This window comes from Sminthopsis crassicaudata, chromosome 2 (assembly GCF_048593235.1).
Source record: "Sminthopsis crassicaudata isolate SCR6 chromosome 2, ASM4859323v1, whole genome shotgun sequence".
In the NCBI taxonomy this organism is placed as follows: Eukaryota; Metazoa; Chordata; class Mammalia; order Dasyuromorphia; family Dasyuridae; genus Sminthopsis; species Sminthopsis crassicaudata.
In genome coordinates, this window is record NC_133618.1 from 666,096,690 (window position 1) to 666,119,792 (window position 23,103).

The 23,103-nt window shown below is 35.1% G+C and overlaps 1 pseudogene; it reads left to right on the plus strand.

Annotated features, from left to right (window-relative positions):
• Positions 1-1,166: 1,166 nt before the first annotated feature.
• Positions 1,167-1,513, plus strand: LOC141553841 (small ribosomal subunit protein uS10-like; annotated as a pseudogene).
• The last annotated feature ends 21,590 nt before the right edge of the window (positions 1,514-23,103 follow it).

Genomic DNA, 23,103 nt, shown 5'->3' on the forward strand with positions numbered 1-23,103 from the left:
ATGGTCATCAAGATCATAGTCTTAAACAATAGGATAATAATAATAAGATTAAAGCTTGAAGGGCCTTGAGCGTGTATTTTTTTTTTTTTTCATCCCCTTCATTTTAAGAAGGAAAAAGACAGAGGTCTTAAGTGGCTTGCTAAGTGTTACAATCAGTAAATATCTAAAGGATAATTTTGTATTGAATAACTATATTAAACAATGTATAAGATGTTAGTCTGTCCCGTTTTCAAGGACAAATGATCTTCTTATACAAAAATCAAGTGTGAAATAGTATGTGGGGAACAAATCCAATACATTTCTCAGAATCAAGGAAGTTACTGATCTAAATGCACTTGGATTTTGTTGGATTAGAGTCTAGTCTTTTAGAAATAACCGAAGGAAGCAATCCTTTCCCACATGATGAATACTATAAATATGTAATAATGGCAAGATAAATTCAATAAAATATTCTATATGTGATCATTCAATGGGTTAGTGAAGCTAAATTAGGTTCAGTTTTTTCTTCTCTGTGCCCTAAGTCATGTGATATGGTTGGCATGACTTTGGCTTTCCTTCTCAGTAATCATATTAAAATTCAAGGTCTTCAAGAAAAAATACAGAACATTTTTATCAAAAGGGAAACCCACCATGGGAAACATGCTGCATGATATTAACAACAAAATTAAATTAATGAGGATAAATCAGTTTATTCAATTACTGATAACAGATCACACTTGTACAGCACTTTAAAGTTTTCAAAGTGCTTAACATATATTTGTTCATTCTCAAAACAGTCTTGGGAGGTAGATGCTATTATTATTTTAACAACAAATAAATGGAAACAAATAGCATATAAGTGACTTGCCAAGGGTCACACAGTTGACAAGTATCTGAGTTTGCATTTAAACCCAGTTTTCTTTATTACAGTACCAGCATTCTACACACTATATCAAATTAAAGAAATACATAGACTATTAAGGGAATTTAAAATGATTTTTAAGAACATCACTAGCTTTCATGTAGAATATAATGTAATAAACACCCAAGTACTTATTATTGATTAAAAGAGAAAAAGTGGACTCTTTGGTGAAGAAGGTACCCTCACTGCAGCCATGTGTGAATGGTGGTCCTTGCCTCTCCTAACTCACAGCAGTTTGTTCTCACCAGGAAGCTGCTCCACTGTCATGACATTCAAAAACATCAGCAAGATACTGGTAGAGCCCAAAGTGGCCATTCACTGATTCTGCATCATCCTCATCAGACAGTGTGAAATTACTTGAGAAAGTGTGTGCTAGCCTAATGAGAGGGGCCAAAGAAAAGAAAATGAAAGTAAAGGGACCTGTTCCAATGTCTACTAAGACATTTCAAATCACAACTAGAAAATTTCCTTTTAATGCGGGTTCAATCATGATCATCCCAGATGAAAATTCACAAACACCATATTGATTTGTACAGTTCTTCCGAAATTGTTAAACAGATTATTTCTATCATCATTGAACCAAAAGAGGAAGTCACCACTGCAGATGCCTAATCAGTCATCTCTTTAAAGAAAGTGATTGCAACTATTAAAAAAAAGAAAAAAACAGAAAAAAAAAAGTAGCTTAGTGGACCAGACTAGATAAATAATACCCCAAAGTCGCTAGATAGAGAATTCTATCTTTTATAGATTCGAGTATTTAAACCATAAGGGGGACAACTTATTTGCTAAGAAATAATGGGAAAATTAAAAAGAAGTTTGGCAGAAATACATTTTGGTTAATACATTATATTGTTTAACAAAAAAAAAAAAGAGCTTCCATTATATCATTGTTCAGTCATATCAATCATGTCTAACTCTTCTTTATGACCCCCCTTGCAGTTTTCTTGGAAAAGGTGTTTTGTGGTTTGCCTTTCTTTCTCCAACTCATTTTACACATAGAAAAAATGAAACAAAGTGCGATTAAGTAATTAATGCAAGGTTATACAGCTAACAAGTGTCTGAGGCCAGATTTGAACTTTGGAAGATGATATCTTGATTTAAGGTGTGGTTATCTATTTACTGCACCACTAGATGCAAAATGTATGTAGCTTAAATGTAAAAGTTCACACAATCTTATATGTGGACACAATTCACATATGCACATGTGTAAATATTGACACATCCATCTACATACATGTATACATATATAATCATACATATTAGAGATACCTGTCTATATGAATATGCACAAATATGTACATTTGGCATTAATCTGTATATGCATATGAACAGACAATTAGACATACCTGTCTTTATGCACACAAATACATACATAGGATAGAAAGATAGATGTATATATATAGATATGTAGATATATACATGTATCCTATGCTGTCTACACACATACACACACTTATGTACATACACAAAGTACATATGTATACAAATACACATACATATACATGCACAATACACAATAGATACATATACATGTATAAACATGCATATAAAATATATAATGCACTCATCTGTTTGATATATATATATGCATATATATGTATATATATTATATATATGTATATATATTATGTATATTATATATATATGTTATATACACACACACACATATATATATATGTGTGTGTATATATATATATATATATATATATATATATATATATATATATATATATATATATATATATAATGTGTGTATGTAAATGGGTATATATGTTGTGCATATAAAAATTTCCAGATGGTAACTCGATATGCCTAGAGATTTACTCTGGGGAGAGGGAAAGTGTGTGATCAAGGAGAGAAACTCTGTGAAATCAAAAAGAGAGAATCAAATGGGATATTCTGAATTATATGCATCAGGTCTTTAAATATGTGAAATATCTGAATTGCACTATTTCTTCTAAATTCAGGTCATAGCCTCCTCTTGGGAGACTGTAAGAGCATCTGTGGAACAGGATTGTTGTGAGGCTCAAGGGAAATAAGAATGCCAAGTGCTAAACGCGACCACCAGGATGATTCTTTGAGCATATGCAAATGTATTTTAGGCCTATTATGTCATTTGATTTCCAACCTCAAACTGGGACATAAATGCTAGAAAAATCACTATTCCTGTGTATTACCTGAGGAAATAGACATTCAAGAGATTTGCCATGATCACAAAGTGTCTGCACTGATATTCCAAGGCAAGGCTTATCAGTGGGTAAGCCTACAAGGAATGGTGTATAAGAGAACAGGAAACAGCATTTTATTTCTTCATTTCCCCCATCTTCTGCTCTAGAAATGGCAATGTTTATCTTATAACAAGTACTCCTTTAAAAAAAGCCCAAGATCAATCCAGTTGATGATGGTCAGTAATCTAGAGCTACGGCTATCTGTATTTCTCTTATAGAGCAGAACCCACTCCTGCATTGAAGATTTTAAAACCAGTAGAGATTCCAATGGAGCAGAAGAGAAAATTGAGGAGTACAACTATCTTCTCTTTGACTTGTCTTCTCCTCCTATTCCTTGCCCACTTGAGGATAATTCCACTTGTAGAATATCAAAATTGAAAACAAACTTGAAATTCTAGGAAGGCTCTTAGAATAAAGGAGACAAGAGTTTGAAAAACTTTTGTGAAGTGAAATAGATTCCAGACAAGAAATTTGCTCCAAATTGGATTTGAGCTTTTATTCCACTCTCTGGATCTGTATAAGAGCATCAATTTAGCTGGACAGAGACTTTGTTTCAGAAATTAGAGTGAATGTTCAGTGCTGGCTAAATTCCTTTGGAAGATATAACATTGGGGGAGGAAGAAGGAGAGGACCAGGTTTTGGCCTTGAGCAAGTGCCCTAACTCACTCCTTTGACTGGAGGAAGACCTTCTAGCTTTAAAGCATGTTGGACTTCCAATTTTCCTATCAGTGCCCTAAAATAGGCAACAATAGGTCCCAATTTCCTGTCTATATGACACTTTAGATTGTGAGTTCATTGAAGAAAGGGGCTAGCTTTTGCTTCTTTTCCTATCTCTAACATTTAACATAACGTCTAGTACACAGTCAGAGCTTAATATATATTAATTGACTGACTGAGTGTCTAATGGTGCTCATAAGTCAATGGAGGAAGTATTTACTTACAGGTCATCCAAGATAGATTAAATTCATGGCTTTTCAGGGAAACCAGAAAAAATCTATACCATACTTAAAGATAACTTCTTAAGGATCCAAGAATTGGAGAAAAGGATTTCACCAGCAAAACCTCTGACTTATCCCTTTGCTATGCGTGCTACTTGAATCCAAGTGCCCTTCGACTCTATGTTTTATGGAATAATGTGTTATAGACTTTTGAAGTTCCAAACTAATTGATCTTACTGCACTACCTAGTAAATGATCCTTATTAAAAGTCAGTAAAGTTGACTTACTGAACAATTTCTAAGTTCTCATCTTTGGAAAAGGCACACATAATAGCCAAAGGCATTAATAAACCCCTTCTGATATCTCCGTGATAATTCTAGACAATTAATTGCAAGAAACTTAGCACATGCTAATGTTATGGAGACAAGTAAAATCAATCCCTGCCATACTGGAAAATGATGGCCAGTGCAACATATTATGGTTTACATAATTTCTGGGTTGGTAAATGGGAACATAAAGAGGTAGTGCCAAGGCAAGTGGTGAGAAGATGGTTTGAGAACAAAAGAAATGTGACTAGATCTAAAATGTCATAGTAGGCATTTCACACAGTTCTTTATATATTTTAGAAATAAGACCTTTATCAGCAATACTGGTTGTAAAGCTTCCCTCACAGCTTTGTACTTCCCTTTTAATGTTGTTTGTGTTTGTGCAAAAACTTTTTTAGGTTAATGTAATTGAAGTTTTCCATTTTATCTCTCATAGTGTTCTCTAGTTTTTCTTTGTCATATTTTTTACTTTCTCCAAAGATTTGATAGATAAATTATCCTTTGTTTTCCTACTCTGATAAGAGTATTGTACTTTATGCCCAAATCATGTACCCATTTTACCTTATTTTGGTATGGACTATGAAATATAGATCTATGTCAATTTCTGACATTATTTTGCAGTTTTCCCAGGATTTTTTTTGTCAGAGGGTGATCTAAAACCCCAAATCAAAAGCTCCCCTCTACTGCAAGTGCTGGAAGCTAGCAACATTCTTGCCCCACTGTTTTTTCACTCTAGGTGGGCTGGTTCCTTCTCAGCCAGACTTGCGTCTTTGCCACCCAGGTGGATTTGGCATTTCTAATCAGCTGAAGTTCCCTCTGTCAGAGGGAACTCTGTCAAACTCCTTACTAGAGTCAGACTCCAGACTCCACAAGCTCTCTGGAAATGAAACTTTTTATGGTTCAGCCTGAGGTTCCAACCAAACCCAGCTCTCCCCAGGGCTCCTATTAGCTGTTTCTGTGAAGCTGGCCAGGTTATGTTTGCATTTCATACTGGCTAATCTCTAGCCTGAAATCATTCTTCTTTCTCTGGGCCTTCTTCTGTTATCCCAAGAGGAACTCTCCTGCCCCGAGTCTTTTTTGTGTTTCACCAATATATGTTTTCTCTGAGGTATAACTATGCTCTGTTTGTGGGGAAAATCCAGAGAGTTTGAAATTTACTGACCTATTCTGATATTTTCCCAGAGTCCTCTTTAATCTGAAGTATTTATGAAGTGCCTATTATGCACCAGGGACTAGCTTAAGTGTTAATAATTTTAAAAAAATCTAAAATAGTTCTTGGTTTCGTGAAGCTCATCATGAAGAAGACAACCTGTAAACAACTATATATAAACATGTTCTATTCAGGATAAATTGAAGATAATCAATGAAGGGACAACACTAGAATTAAGAGGATTGGCAAATGGTTCTTATAGATGTGGGATTTCAGTAGGACCCTTGAAGGAAGCCAGAGAAGCTAGGAGGCAGACATGAGAAGCAAAAGCATTACAGGGAAGGGAGATGGTGCCATTTTGTGAGGTGCAGTGTCTTATGGAATGGAAGTAGGCCAGTATCACTACTTAAAGACAAAGATTTAGCAAGATCGTTCTTAAAATCCCTTGTTTTCTGCTACCTTAACCACATTTATGTCTAAATGAATTACTGGGAAAATTTAGAGAAGGAATACAGGCAAAGACTAGACCAGTCATTTCATTAATATATAAACTACTTAGATGAGAAAAACCATTTTCTCAAAACAGGTGAGCATCTATTGTGCAACTTAAAATCACAGAGTTATTTTGGGTGCTGAAAATTCACCAGGTTATCATGTGTCACAAGCAAGTTTTGGCCAGAGCTCAAAAGCTCTTCCTCCAGTTATCCAGCCATTATGGCAGGATGCCTCTTTAGTGGTGAGAAATTAGCATAATTGGGGTAATTTGACTTTGGAAGCATTCAAAATTTTCTTAGTGTACTGATTGCCCAATGGGATAAAACAAATCCACACAGAGACACAATGTGAAAGAGGTGAGGAAGTCAAATTAAAAAGTGTTTATTAAGCATTTGTTCTATTTCAGGCTTTGTGCTAAATGTAATACAAAAAAAGAGCAAAAAAAAAAAAGCAAAAACAAAAGCAAAAACAAACAAAAAACCCATATCTCTTTTCAAGAAATTTGAAAATAAAGAGCTTGGGAAATGGAGACTCTGAAAGCATATAGTATCATGATTTTAGATCTGGAATGGAGTTGTCTAGTTTTATACAGTGAGTAAGCATTTGAGGCAGGATTTCAATTCTAGTCTTCTTGATTCCAAGGCTTATTCTATCCACTGTACCACCTACCTTCTTAAAAAGGTTCATGAGTATACCACACAAAACAGAGAACCAGATATTTTCCTCGTTCCCAAATATTTCTTGCTTTTCTGAGGCATATAGGGAGCTCAAGGAATTGAGAACAGAAGGGCTCAATTGTATTTTCCTTTGATAGAATGCAACAAGCACCAAATAGGCAAAATGTAAGACAAAATTTGCATCAGGAACAATGTAGAGACTAGTGTTCAAATGTACGCGGTTGGCAGATGGGGGCTGCCATTTTATAAAAGCCTGAAATTACATACTTGGAAGGCACCAGTGAGGTCTCCTCATCTTAATTGTACTTGAAAAGATGTCCTCAGTCTCGCATCCCTGTCAAAGAAGCCTGTTGTGAAGTGAAACCTCTTCCAGAGTGCAGAATCTTTCTCTGCATGTGCATAATCATACTCTTATTTATATATTCAGTAATTTCCAGGAGAGCACACCTGTTCCTGACAGGAGTTTTCCCCTGACAGCAGATGAAGCTGATATAACGTACAGATCCAAACCATTCCCTCTCAAAGACTTGAACTTGAGAAGGATAAAATTATAGAATAGCGAGGATGTCTTCCCTTGGACTTATTTTTGCTCTCAATCTTTTTGAGGTTACTGACAGTGCATGAATCTTGTTTCTATGCAGATACTTTCTTTATATAACTATCAAATCTGTACAATAATAGATTAAAGTCTGCCCAAGCAGATCGAAAGCAAGGGTTTTAAGAAAGGTGGATATCAGAAATAGTTGAATGGTCAATAAAATGGTTTTCTGAGGATAGAATTGGGATTCTAGGACTACAAATAGGAAGGATAAACTCTTGGCTAGAGATAAGGTATACCAGACTAGGACAGTGGAATATGTATTTGATGAGTGTTTTTTTTTTTTTTAGTTGAATTAAAAGAGCTTTAAATAGAAAAGAAGGAGGGAAAAACTAAGCTAGATAATTCAATAGCATTTTTTTTTGGAAATAGTGGTATAGATACTAAGATATTTATAGAAGGCAATACATATAGGAAGGAAGGAATAAAAACCCAAACCTCAGATATCACATATAGAAAATACAAACAAGGCAAGCAAAATAATCTTAGGCAAGGAGACCGATTTGATTTCATAAGTATCACTGGAATTTTGTAGAATGACATTGTTTTGACTATGATTTAGATTCTATAATAGCTTGTCCAAAGGGAAAGTAATAGACCTGAAAAGAAAGCCAGAGAGCCAGAGAAAGAGACAGAAAGTGAGACACATGCGCGCGTGTGCACACACACACACACACACACACACACACACACACACATACAGAGAGAGAGAGAGAGAGAGAGAGAGAGAGAGAGAGAGAGAGAGAGGAAGGAAAATTATCTGATATGATAAGTGATACTCATGTGAAAAAGCCAGGAACAAGGGAGGGGAAACATTATGGAAATATTTTGAGTGAAGATGAGTAGATACAAAAATAGAAGATCATTATTTGAATAATATCCGTTTACCACAGGCCACCTTGATTTAAAAAAAAGAAAGAAAGAAAGAGGGAGAAGGTCATGAGACTGGGACTCTGGTATCGGGTTATGAAGTAGCAAGTTATGTTGACCTTTAAATAATTAGGAAATTTGCTAGTGGTTTCTTTTTGTCAAAACAAGAAAAATGAATAATTTTTTCACTTGTATGATTAATCATTTTATCCTTCAAAAATTAGAAAAAAATAAGAAGAAAATATATTCAAAATCACAAGAGCCCTTATTTTAAACTAAATAACCTCAGAGACCATCAAGTTCAAGATGCCCATGATTTTATAAGTCCACAGAGAAGCCAATATCTTGTCCAGGATCACACAGCTAGTAAAAGTCAAGGGGACGGTATTTGTGCCTGAGGCTTCCTGACTCCTCTTCTTTCTAGTATGATCATATTGCCTTTCAATGTTATTTTTCTTTCATTTTGAATTGGACCAATGACATCATGGGAGAAGTCATCCTGACTTATGCATACGTTCGATATAAGTGAGGCAGAGTAGTACAAAATCATTGGTTTCACTATCACTTCAAGAGGTATTGAAATTGATGGACAAGACAAAAATCAGAATGACTGGCAATGGCTCAGGATACAATAGGTGACTTGTATTTTAGATAACTAAACAAGCTCTCAGCAATCCATGAAGTTCTTCATACTCTATGGAACAAGTTATTCTCATGTACCATTCCATCAGGTGAAGACTTTACATGCTTGAAGTTGATATCTACCTAACTCAATGGTAGATTCCTTTCAAGATGTTACATTGCCTCTTACTAATATATCTGAAATATAATAATGCTATTTTAGAAACATAAATTGTAAGGTGGTACACTGTATAGAGTGCTAGACTTGAAATCCAGAATACTTGTACCCAAATTATCAAGATTTATATAGATGCTCATATTTGAGGTAAATGTTGAAGGAAATCACTGATTCCAAGAGCTGTAAATAAGGCATAAGGAAGAAGAGAATACCCAGCATTAGAAACAGCCAGTGAAAAGGCACAGAACCTGGAGATCAATCATTGTTTTTTTAAGGAAGAGCAAGTTGTCCAAGTTGATTGGATCGTGAAGTAAGTGGAGCTATGTAATATGCAAGTATAAAAGAAAGGGGAGGTTGGAATGATCTTTGTCAAAAAGAGGGGCTTATGTTTTATTCTAGATGTAAGGGGGTACTGCTGGAGCTTATTACATACAGAGAGCAGATATCTATTTTATGAAAATTTTGACAGTTTTAAAGAAGATGAGAGGCAGATATAGAGGGATTTGAGGCAGTAAGATTACATTCTAGTGTTGGACACACACTGCACACACAAGCATAGAAGGTGTCATGGAGAAAGAATAACCAGCTGAGGTATATATATATATATATATATATATATATACATATATATATATATATATATATATATATATATATATATATATATATATATATATATATATATATATATCTTTATTTATTTATTTATTTATTTTTTAATTTGAGGCTGGTGTTAAGTGACTTGCCCAGGGTCACACAGCTAGGAAGTGTTAAGTGTCTGAGACCAGATATGAACTCGGGTCCTCCTGAATTCAAGGCTGGTGCTCCATCCACTGCGCCACCTAGCTGCCCCCCCCAGCTGAGGTATATTCAAGTGTAATCAAACTGGAAAGTTTTTTCTCCCTCTACTAGATAGTGAGGTCCTTGAGGACAAGCATCTCATTCCAACTTTGTATCTTGCCAAGAATCTTAAATAATGATCTTTGAACATAGTAGGTGTTTAGTTGTTATATTAATGAATGAATATCATTAAACTCCTAAAATAGATTTGTGATCTCATTTTTCAGGAGGTCCTTCCAAAAATAAAGATTGGAATCTATCCATGGCTGCTTAACTCCTGTCACTCTCAATCTAGTTATCCCAAAGGTTGGTTAGAAGAGGTCTAGCCCACTTGTTGGGGGCTTTCGTTACTTTTCTCTGTATGATCAGAAAGGTCATAGTGGAAGACTTTGGCCATCCACCTTGATATTGCCACATGATCAGCCCATCTTTTCTGTGTGTAATGCAATTGTTGGTGATATTCTTTACCCTCATTTTTTTTAAATTTCCTCTTGGGCATATATTGCAGATTGTTCATTTTACCATCCACTGTCGGTTTTGTGATTCTCATCTTTGGTTTCTTTGTAGGCAATGATGTTCTATGTCCTGCTAGAATACGACAGCACCAGTAAAATGCAAACATTTGCAAAAGCCCAAAGATTGGCTTCTGCTTTTATGAGAAGCTTGTAGTCAAGAAAAAACACTCCAACTTCCTGAAATCAATCCATCCTACTGCTTCTTTACAAACTCTAGACTTAGTTCAGAGTCCATCTAAATTATTTGTCCTGAATATAAATACCATAGGCTATGGCCTATAGAGAATACATCCAATTGCAAGTTTAAAATGCATATTTTAGAAAGTCTTCATCCATTTTGTCTTTCCAGTATAGATGGATAGGTGACCTTCCTTTGAGTGATTGCATATCTCTTCCAGGAAACTTATAAGTGTCTTGAGGCTTAATATAAGTTGCTCAATTTGATTTAAAAACTGAATATTATAGGAAACTCACAATGCTTTGAGAATTCCTCCTAAACCTTGAATCAATGCTGTTTCTCCACATTTTTAAAACAATAAATAGTGAAGGGGTTCACTGTATAGAGTGCTAGATTTGAAGTCCAGACTACTTGGATCCAAATTATCAGGATTTTATATAGATGATGGTATTTGAGGTACAATTTAAAGGAAATCACTGATTCCAAAAACTAAAAGAAAGGTATAAAGAAGAGAATACCCAGCATGAGCAACATGCCTGTAAAAAGGCCCCCAAAACTAGGGATTAAGCACTGTTTTTTTTTTTTTTTAAGGAAGAGCAAGTTACTTATACCTCTATTATCAAAAAGTCACCTGGCTATTTTTTTTCTCTTGTTATATATCCTAAGTTATCTTGAATGATACTGACCTATGACTAGGAGATACCTTGTTGTAAGAGCTTGTAAGGCATTATTTTGTCCTACTAAGATAAACACTTTTATAATCAATAAAAAGTATACAAAATGAAATTTTATAGTCTCTATATCATTCATTTAGTTATGAGAAGATAAAAGGAGTCAATGAATGTTATGTTTCCCTTGCTAATATTCTCACTGAAGATGCTCTCAAGTCATGTTGCTCTTATCTGTAGGATTAGCCTTACTCATATAGTTATTGATATTTTCTCAGTCCCTTTTTTTAAATTAATGTCAATAACATCAGACACTTTTCTATGCTTTTCATATTTTTGAATACTTTAAATATCTTGGAAACTAATCCTTCAATGGGCTCACAATTGTGATGCCTTTAGTCTCGATTTGCTATAAATGGCTGCTTTCGCCATCTTTGTTCTGTTAATGTCATTCTTATTTCAATCAATCACAAAACATTTATTAAGCACCTCCTATGTGGCAGGCACTGTGCTAAGTTCTAAGAAATAGAAAAAGGCAAAAATGCATTTCTTGACATCAAGGAGATGCAATCATCTATCCACAGAATTAATAGGAAGTAATTAATAGAAAAAAACACCCAAGAAAGAAAGAAATAAGATGGGGTTTGGGAAGACTTTCAATAAAAGAAGAAACTAGTTAGGACTACTTAAAGGATGCTAGAAAGTTCTGTAGTTGGGGTAGAGGATGGAAAGCATTCCAGGATTGGGGGGACAATTGGACAAAATGTTTGGAATCAAGAGATGGAGTGTGTTGTTTGTGAACAGTCAGGAGGCCTCTGTCATTGGGTCAAAGAGTATATGTCAGGAAATGAGTTATACAAAGATGGGGAAGGCAAGAAGAAGCTAAGCTAGAAAGGATTTGAATGTTAAAAAAAAGAACATTTTGTATTTGCTCCTGTGAGTAATGGCAAGCACAATTTTCAACTGTCTATGGTGTCCATGACATAGTTTAGGTGTATACTATTTTCAGTTATAATAATAGATCAAAAAAAGTTTAGGACTTTGCATACACACCCATTTTCTCTCAGACTGTGAGAAGCTTCAGGGAATGTGACTGTTCATGAAAGATTAAATTGTCTTCTGTGGATTTTACAAAGATCTTGATGCTTAGAGCCGAGCAGAGCTGAGGTAAACCTAATAAATTTTTTAAAAATAGGAAAAGATTTTTAGGAATCAATACTTGCCCTTTGCCATCTTGTTCTCTATACTACCCTTATAGTTAATTCTCATGAGCTCTATGGGTATTTGGAGGGGAGTATGACAGCGATTTTGAGAAGAAAATGACAAACCACTCCCCCAATATCTTTGCCAAAGAAATCCCAAGTCAGGCCACTAGGAGTTAGACATGACTGAAATAACTGAATAACAAGTCATCCTGATTTGGGAAGAGGAATAGTTTTACAGCTATTCTTTTTACTTATAATCTCACTAAATATATTTAGTATACTTAGCTAATATAAAAAATTTCTATTAAAAAAAACTTATTTTATCTGGAAGGGTAATTTATAATTGGGAGTATAGTGATGGGGTTCATCATACCCAGCACTAAAAATCCAGCTCTAGATCCTTGAAAGTAGCATTAGATACTCTCTGTAGACCTTTCCATTAATGAGGATAGGAGTTAGTGCAAATGGCTCAAAAGGGGTACTACATTAAGCGTGTATGTATGTATGTAAGCATGCATATATGTATGTATAGCATATGTGTATATATATGTTATATATATATATAATGATAGCTTTTAGTTTTATAACACTTATATTTCTTTACTCTCTTGTTACTACCTTTTCATAGAAAATTCCTTTTTTCCTCCTAGATCAATACTTCCTCCTCTCAGTCACCCTTTGACCTGTTGTTGTCATAAAAGGAAAGAGAGATAAATAAGTTACTATTGGACTCTTTGAATTCAGTACAAAAATAGCTATAAATAAAATTTTAAACTAAATTAAAAATCACAAGTTTTCCAAATAGTGAGGCCCTTATTGCCAGAATTTTTAAGGCAGAAAATTTCAATAATTCTAAATGGCTGGCCTGTGGGTTTGTGTATTCAGTATTTAATCTTATCATTGATAATACAGAGTCCTAACTTATAGACAGAATCAATTGGGCATGAGGGAATGGAACTTTCTCTGGTTTAAGCAGTGTGTTACAATATAAAAGCAAAGGGTAATATGACCTTCCAGAGATTTTTTTAATGATTAAATCATATCATTGAAAGACCAATAAAATAGCCTTGCAAATATAAATTAAAAATACCCTTACTCAGTTCCATTTGTGTTCAGAAATCACAAATGAAAGGCTTTTGCTATTTGGTTCCACCTTACTTTCCCTTTTTGTCCTCTATCAAGTTTGGCTCATTTCAATGATCTCAACTCAGCCATGTGATAAGAATATAGTTGATCAGAGTTTGCCTTCTTGTCTCTCTTACAAGACAAAGAAAAACTGCATATTTTGTGCATAAACACATATGATGTTCTTTCAGGATTTACTGATTTAACGCAGAAAACCTACTAGATGCTATAGGAGTAAAGTTACCAAAATACTTTATTACTTTCTCCTTAATTATCTTTTTTGGTTCAGATTTTTCATTGTATCTTAGTGTGGGAACATCGATCAATGATACATTTGCAAGTTATTTATAAATTAAAAATATTGTCCAGTTGCCTAGGAAATTAAAAGATAAAGAATTTTCCCAGAGCCATATATTCCAATATGGGAGATCTGGGGCCCAGAAATTCCTGACTCAATCTGTTGGGCTATCTTGTTTCTTAGTCAGAGATGAATGGCACAAATTCTCTTATTCTGGAATTCTTCCAGCGTCATCCAATTCAAGATATGGGATCGAATTGTGTTTTGGTCAGCCTAGGAACTCTCTGTATTGAAGTTGCCTGAAGTACTAGGTGGACATTGCTTCTCCCCTCCAATCAATCATCCACACAATGGTCTAAATGATTTTCTTAAAGGGCACGTCTGACTGTATCACTGTGATGTTCAGTAGAATCCAGTGGCCACCTATTGTCCCATATAGAATATAAGCTCAATTGTTTACTTATTAAGCTTTCAAAGCCTCTCTCATAGCCTGAAGACACTTACCTTTCTGAAATAATTACATAGTGCTCCTCTTCCTGTATATTATAAGTCAGCTAGATTGGTCTCTGTGCACATAGTGTTCCATCTCTCATTTCCATACTTTCTTACTAACTTGCTATCTAGGATATATTTCCACTCATCTCTGTCTTAGAACTTTTCTTTAAAACTCTACTCAAGATACAAGTTTTGCAGAGAAATTAGCCCTTTATTGTCTTTGTTACTGTTGTCTGTCCCACTTAAAAACACTGTAGACTACAGTGACCCCCCCAGGAGCTTTTCTTTGGGGAGAAAGGCTCGTTCTAGCCATTTGTAATTATTTCTTATTTATTATTTCTTTAGGGCCATGAAATTTGAGAACACTCAGATGGTATGTAAAAGCCCGTTACTCTTTTTCATTTTAACTGCCCAGAGAATAGGACAGTTTTGAATTGTACTTTTGCTCCTATGTATTTTCTAGGATTGGTACATGGGCAGCTGAAATCATTCCTCAATTTTGGGTTTCATGTGGCATTGAGCCCTGGACCTGGTTTGGGCAGTTTCTTCATTTTCTGAGTTGCAACTTTGAAACGTTCACATCTGAGCTTGGAATATCCTTGTGCATTCAAGAAATCCACAGTTCTGTGGGTCCAGTAGTGATAGGGCCTACTAGAATATTAGTGGTGAAATAGACCAGTGGTGGTAATAAGGGAACTTATACAAGAGAGGGTACAGTCATCGGCAAAAGGGTTGGCTCAAGACTAGTTGTATTTCCTATAGACATATACTGGGGGTTATTTGTATAGTGCCGAGCTGAGGTGAAATGCTGAATACCGAAGAAATGGCCCTGCAAACTGTTTTTGACTTTTATGAGATTTAAATATTGATTTATTGGCAGATTCTAACAATACTTAAAAGTTCTCCTGAATCATATTCTCTTAATATGGACTTGTGGGTGTTATAAAGTTTGCATTGCTTGTGCGTGGAAGAATAAATTATCTGTCTCATACATAATTCTTATTGTACATTAAGTTCTTTTTTTCTACAGCCCCTTTCCTGGGGCACCAAAGTGGAGAAGCTTAATGAGCAAAGGAGTAGGGAAAAAAAGGAAATTTAACCCCTGGCATCAGAGTGAGGTTCCCTTAAGATTGAACCTGATAAAAAAAAAGAAAAAGAAAAGAAAAAAAAGACTGAACTTGATCTAACAACATACATGGGTTCAGAAAAGAAAAATCATGAATATCCCAACCCCTGAGGTGAAGAAACAGCAGTTCCTTCACATACAATGGGCATTTAAATATATATATATATATATATATATATATATATACACACACATTTAGGATAATGCAAAATCTAATTGAAAGCTTAAAAAGAACATAGAAGCCATTGAGTTAAATGCCACCATATTACATTTCTCTTTTCCATATACAATCTCTTGCCAAATACATTAATAACATCAGTCTCCCTTTTCTTCTCAGATATTATCCCCATCCTAGTGCAGATCTTTTATCACCTCATTCCTGGTGATACCAACCGTTCACTGAAATAACCTGGTCCATTTCTCTGTCTTTTTTCACCTCATTCCAGCACATCCTTCACTTAGCTGTTAAACTGATCTTCCTAAAGTGCAGATCTTACCATTTCACTCCTCATTCAATGGATTCAGTGGCTCCTTCCTCCCCCCCAGAATCAAATACAAAATCTTCTGTTTGGCTTTTTAACCCTTTCATAACTTGGCTGCTTCTGACCTTTTGAGTCATGTTGCTTCTTCCCTGCACCACTCACAAATTTTCTGAATTCTCCACTTGTTCTATCCCTTGTGTATAAACAACACGCTTGAGCTCTTTCCTCTTGGCATTTTAACTGGCTTCCCTCCAATCCCTCAAGACTCAGTTAAAATTCCAGCTTCAAGAAGTTTTCCTGGTCCCCTTCAACAGAAATAGATCCCCTCTGAGACTACCCTAAATTCCTTCTCTCTATATCTTGTTTATACATAGTTGATCGCAAATTATTTCTCCCATTAGGCTCTGAATTCCTTAAAAGCAGAGGCAAATTTTTCTTTTGCTTTTCTTTGTGTTCCCAGAGTCTATAGAACAGTATCTGGCACATAATAGGCCCATGATAAAAGTTTGCTGGCCATTTAACTTGCTCAGGATCACATAGACATATCCATGTAGATACAAAATGTAATGAAACAAAGTACATAAATTTTTATATTCTGTCCATATAATTTGTCATATCTATGTATATATACACTTTTTACATATATATATATATATATATATATATATATATATATATGTGACGTGGTTTAGAATTAGGGTACCCAAATGAAATTAGGTTTAATTGAGGTCTAGTGGAAGGTTCAGGGTACAGGGAGTCAAATAAAGCTCCCCTGCAACCCCTTTGGATTCGGCGCAAGGATACAGAGTTAAATGAGGCCTAGTAGCGGTGCAAGAGTCCCCTGTAAAGGAATTTACAGATCTGAAAACCTAGATTGATAAAAGAGGTTAATTATGGGATTTGGAAGTAAAGTCTAGTTAGTAAAGTTGAAGGTAGAGATAAAAGGCACTGGAACCAGAGTTCCAGTGGGCAGAGATCTGGGCATGCCAGGCATAAGGCTGCCATGTTTGGGACCTCTGCAAAGAGAGGACTCCAGCTTGGCTCTTTTATAAGGAGACATTTAGCTAAAGGGGCCTATGGGTGGAGTCCCAATTTGGTTCCTGGCTGGGTTTCATCGAGGGCTAGAACTTGCTAGGTGGGGGTTGGGAAACCTGAGCAGATCATTAGAATGGAGGCTGGGACAGCCCAAGTTGTATCAGACCTGATGGGGGCTGGGAGAGCCCGGATATCTCCTATTGGAATTCAAAGGGGTGCTTTTGATCAGGATTTGTGAATCAAAGGTCCTAGCTTCTTGAATTGATCAGCTAGGAGGGGCTGGGAATCAGAAAGGAATAAATCAATCTGAAAGGAATAGTCTTAAAAGGACCACAACCCACATCATTTGTGTGTGTGTGTGTGTGTGTGTGTGTGTGTGTGTGTATCATATGTACATATTTATGTCATTGTTCACTCATTCAATTTTGTCCAATTATTTGTGATCTCACAGACCATAAAAAACCAATACTGTTGTTAGGATTTTCTTGGCAAAATTATTACAGCGATTTATCATTTCTTTCTCCAGTAGATTAAGACAAACAGAGGTTAAGTGACTTGTCACACAGCTTATACGTATCTGAGACTAGATGTGAACTCCCATCTTTCTAACTCCAGGTCTTACATCTTATTTCACACACACACACAGACACAAGTTTCATGCATATGCACATATATATATACACATATATGCATATAGTTTTATATATGCATACACACATATATAATTATATATCTCTGTCTTTGTATTTATCTGTCTAATTATGTCTGCCTTTCCCTCTATCTTTCTATGTCTGTCTTTCTAATAATTTTGTCTGTCTCTCTGCCTTTCTATCTTTCTAATTATCTATCTATATGTATCTATCTATCTATCTATGGAAGCTATCTGTCTGCCTTTCTAATTATCTGTCTGTCTATGTATCTACTCTTTGTTTTACCTGATAAAAAGGAACCTAAGGGAAGGGCAATTTCATTTTTGTCTCTGTAATCAAGGAAACTAGCCTGGTATATGATATATGGCAAATACTCGATACATATTTGCTCACTGGTTGCTTGATTCAGCAACTTGACCTTGGCTCCACTGTTAGTATCAGGGGCAAGGCTTGAATTCAACTCTTACTGACTCTGAAGGCAGCACTAAAATCTAACGTGGCAAAGTGGCTCATTTTCATTTTAACCTGGATGAAACTTAGGCATTTGAAATGAAGGACATTATGTTTTCCTGGACTAAGGCTATAGGAGACTTGTACCTACACCACACCTTAAAACTTAGTGAATAATGTTCTTATTACATAAATACTTGTTACTTTCCCTCCCTCCACCCCTCCTTTCCCTCATCATAAAATAGGTAATCTCTCCAGAGGGAAAGAAAATCTTCCCTAGTAAGGAAAATAAGAGACAAATTAAATTCTTCCACATATACATGAAATCCATCTGAACACACATATGTACATGTCCTATGATTTAATGAACAGAGTGTTGGACTTGGAATCCCATCAGGCTCTAATTCTGTGTCCAATTCACCGAATTCCACAATATCACTAGATGTGATGCGCCACTCACCTGAGCTTTGCTTTCTTCAGATATAAAAGTAAGGAACTAAAATATACAACATCCATGCTCTCTGTTAGGAATAAAATCATATAGTAAGATGTGATCTAACCCAAGCCTTTCATTTTATAGAGGAAACCTAAAATTATTAAAGGACCTCTCCATGGTCATTTAGGGAGTAAGTCATATAATTGGGATTAACACCCCAAACACTTGTTTTCAAACCCACCAGATTTTCTAACATGCCATACTTTTAGCTATTCAGAGTGACTAAGAAATATTTGCAGTTGTTTGGTAGATTATATCATTTTAGTGAGTTCTTTAACTTATAGATTCTGATTAAATGTTTATTGAATGAATCAATGGAGCCCAACTGAGCTCACATAAATACATTTTTATGAACCTTAAAGTACTATATTGCCTGTAAGGGTCCTTTAAATGGGCGGCCACAGTGCAACAGGATATTGAGTTCCCCAGAAGTAATTTCTGTGGATATAGGACTTCCCTGTGGGTGGGATCCTGGCCACATTGAGATGGCTTCATAATGGGTGATGATGACTCTCTCCCTCATTGGCTGTATGTGTGACCTCACAGGTCCTTTATAAGCCTACTGCAAGCAGCAAGTCTCTCTCTTTAACCTGGCTCCCTAGCCTGGAGTAGCCAAGCCAAGCTGATGGATAGCCGTGAGAGGTAAGCAGTGAAATGTGCATCTTCAGATCAGGTGTTCACTAGGGAATTAACAAGTCAGGGGATTAAGTCAGGGCATTATGTGAGTGGGTATAATAAAGGCTTTTAAGATTACACGTGGCTGTTCTTGAGCGTGCTACTACTGGTTATTAAGCTATAGATTCAAGAGATTGTGGCCAGAGACCTTTGAAGGCCTCAGAGGAGGTGAGCTGGGTAGAGTTCACACTGCAAAGGTCAGTGGTCAAAGGTACTCTGTTGAGGACAGACTGGTAATAATAACTGCTAAGAAGGCATGTTACAATTGTCTACTATTATTATTGCTGCTATTATTGTCCCTAACCCCAATGCTTATTCAGATATTCCAAATGGGGGTATGAAGGTATGAATAATTGTGCTCCTCCTGACTGAATTCCACTATATTCCCTCTGAACCATGCTGCCCTTCCCTCATGGTTCCTATCGATGTTTCCATTCATTTGCCAAGAGCTGGGCTGCTTAGGGGAATTCAGATAGCCACTGGCTGTTTCCTGGCATGATTTTTAATGAGACTACCCTTTATCTGTAAGAAAAAAGGTTAAGGTGGTTGGGAATAAACAAACAGGGTCAGCCTGCTTATCAAGCATGGTAATCTTGAACACCTAATCCTGCGGCTAGACTCCATATATACTGTTTAGGGAGCTTTATTTAACAGGGTGGCTAAGAAATCAAACTATTTGTTGCATTTTTCTATTCTGTGAGGTCTTCTTAACTTCCCTAGGTGGAAAATGAGCTGCTTCAAGTACATTGCTTGATCACCCCCTCTGTCAGATTTGTGTGACTTATGTTTCTCACTTTGCCTAAGCAAAATTATTGAATTTTGGTACATTTTACATATGTGGAAGCAGTGTGTGGTGAAATTGTCTTGATTTCTATAATGACTCTGGTCGAATTGGTGACAAGCGTCAATGTCATTCTGAAGGGTTCCATGGAAACTGGAGAAACTTCCTCAATGCAGCTTATCAAATGCCTCTTCCTTTTTCATGCTGGGTGAATAATGGGTAGTTTTCTGTGAGAATAGGCTCACTTTCCTAAATAGAAGAAGAAATTTAACAGGTTCACCATTATCTTGGCCATAGCTCTTAAGTCTTGAAGTGAAAACAACTTAGAGGGAAGTTTTTGTTCCTCCTTTTATTGAAACACATAATTCCACAGGCAACTTCTTTCCCTATGCTGTTCTTTTTCCATTTTCTTTTCTTTTTTTATTACACAGCCCTTAAATGTTAATAGGAATTATTTTCTTTCAAGGTAACAAGGAGTCAGGAAATAAGATCAAAGTCTCCTTTTACCCAACATCAGGTAGATTAGCCTGCGAGCATCACTGAGGCAGCATACACTGTTATACTGGCAATTGACTAGCTGCAATACTAGTGAGAAAATGATTCTCTGTAGATTTTTGAGTTAAAAGAACTGAGGGAAACACATGCACAAACACAAGTTTTGAGTGTTTTTGTTATAAGAAATGAAGAAGAAAAAAGAGGATCTAATTGCAACAGTGATTTTACTTTAAGATTTTGGGAATCTCTTAACTTTGTCAATATACAGTTTCTCTTCACTGATACAGAGACATATAGCCTCTTGATGAATTAAAGAAACAAGGAAAAATAATTTTAAATACTTTCTATGAGCAATGAGGACCCCAAAAGAAAAGATAGTTTCAATACTCAATAAGTTAACGTTTATTGGAAGAGACAGTGATGGAAGATAACGTGAACAGTAATTGTTCTCTCAGGTTCTGGAAATAAAACAAACCAAAAAAACCCATCCATCACCAATTCACAGATTTGAAGCTTGAAAGAATCTCAGAGTTTATTTGATCAAAATTCTTCATTTTAAGTTGTGGGACAATGGAGGCCCAGAGAGGCTGAATACTTTGTCTAGGGTCACATAGGTTTTATGTGACAATTTTGGTTATGCCAAAAGCCCTTCTCTTTCCATTGGAATATATATATATATATATATATATATATATATATATATATATATATATATATATAGATATAGATATATATGTATATATATATGTATATCTTCCTGAAAACTCCTACAATAAATGTAGTAATGAGACTCCACAAATACATATATATATATATATATATATATATATATATATATATATATATATATATATATATATATATATATATATATATCTTCCTGAAAACTCCTACAATAAATGTAGTAATGAGACTCCACAAACTTAGACAGGTTGGGGTATTTTGCTTGGGACTAATGATCTTATATTATTACATTATATTATATAATGATATTATATTTTATTATTATATCATATTATCATTGTATCTAGACTTTCCAGTTTAGGAATTTGTACCAGAGTTTGATCAATGTTGGGATAATTCAGAGTTATTGCCAGGTAATCATGAAAAGTCGAAGAGTTGAATATTTTTATTTGTGTGCAACATGATATACTGGAAAGAGAGCTGATCTTAGAGTCAGGAAGAGGTTGATTCAAATTTCAACTTAGATACCTACTGGTTATATAATGCTGGCCATCCAATAAAATCTCTGTGTCCTAGGAAACTTTCCATGTCTATAAATTGGAGGGTAAGTGCCGATCTGTATTGGCAAAGGAAGTGATCACTTTTGGAATATCATACACCATAGAAATCAAACATTCAGTAAAGAAAATATTATTAACATATAACACTAAACAGTTTCACCCATGTCTGAAGTTTCATCCATATCAGTCTTCCCTCCAGCAATACATGATCACGAACTGTCTCAAACAATAAATGATTTTCAAGAATTCTTATTCTTTTTCCTTTTCTTCTTTGAAAAGGTGAGGAACTATGAGAGTGTAAGATTGGATTGATATTTTGGATATTTTTGATGTTTTTCCTCACTTTTCATTCTGTTATAAAGTTTAGACCTCTGGAATGGAGTGGAGAAAAGCTATATATGAAAATATGGTCAATGAAAAAAATTAAAGAAAAGTTTTTAAAAGTATACTTGTAACTAAAAAATTATGGCAATGAAGCTCTACATCTACGTGTGCTTTTCATCACAGGTGCATGGTTCATTACTGGATCTAGGCTCTAATACTTTTCAGGTGGCTGGGACCCACCAAAATATACATTCCCTGAGCATGCATTCAAGAATGACAAATAATCTCTATCCCACAATGAACAATTTGAGCAAGTATTAGTATAAGTACCTAAAATTTCAATAATGTAAGAATTACATTCTCCTGGTTTAACATTTATTATTGTTATTATTTAATTTTAATGGTGGAAACCATTGGAAACATGGTGTTCCAAACATGAACAAAGGGAATAAAGAGGTAATGGGGATTGAGGTATGTTCGGTTAATTTAAGATGAAACTATGAATATAGAAGGCACTGCTTTTAGAACACAGGAGAATTGGTATATGGACCAATCACACACACATATGTACACATACTTATACACAAATATCTATCACATATCTGTGTATATATAGAAGAACATATTTCTGATGACTACATGTCAATATATATGTATCATTTTAATTTATTCATATATATGCATATATACACACATCTGATAGTTCCTGATTCTTGATATTTAGAAGCTAATTAAGGCTATTTAGTCTGTAGCTAATGTTTTTTCAAGTACTTCTTAACCTTTCTCAAATTCTAAAAAGGATCCTTGTTAGTTTAACTTTTATCTTTCAATGACTATTTAGTACATTAGAAAGTTCACCCAGAGATTCAAGATTCAAGAATAAATATTATAAATTTACATTACATATTTTATATGTGATTTATAAACTTATTATCTCTAGGAACCATCCAACATAACAGCAAAAGTATTTTTTGAGATAAGCAATGTGGGATGCTCAAGTTGAAGGCAATAATAGAGCATCCAAGCTCTCATTTAAATC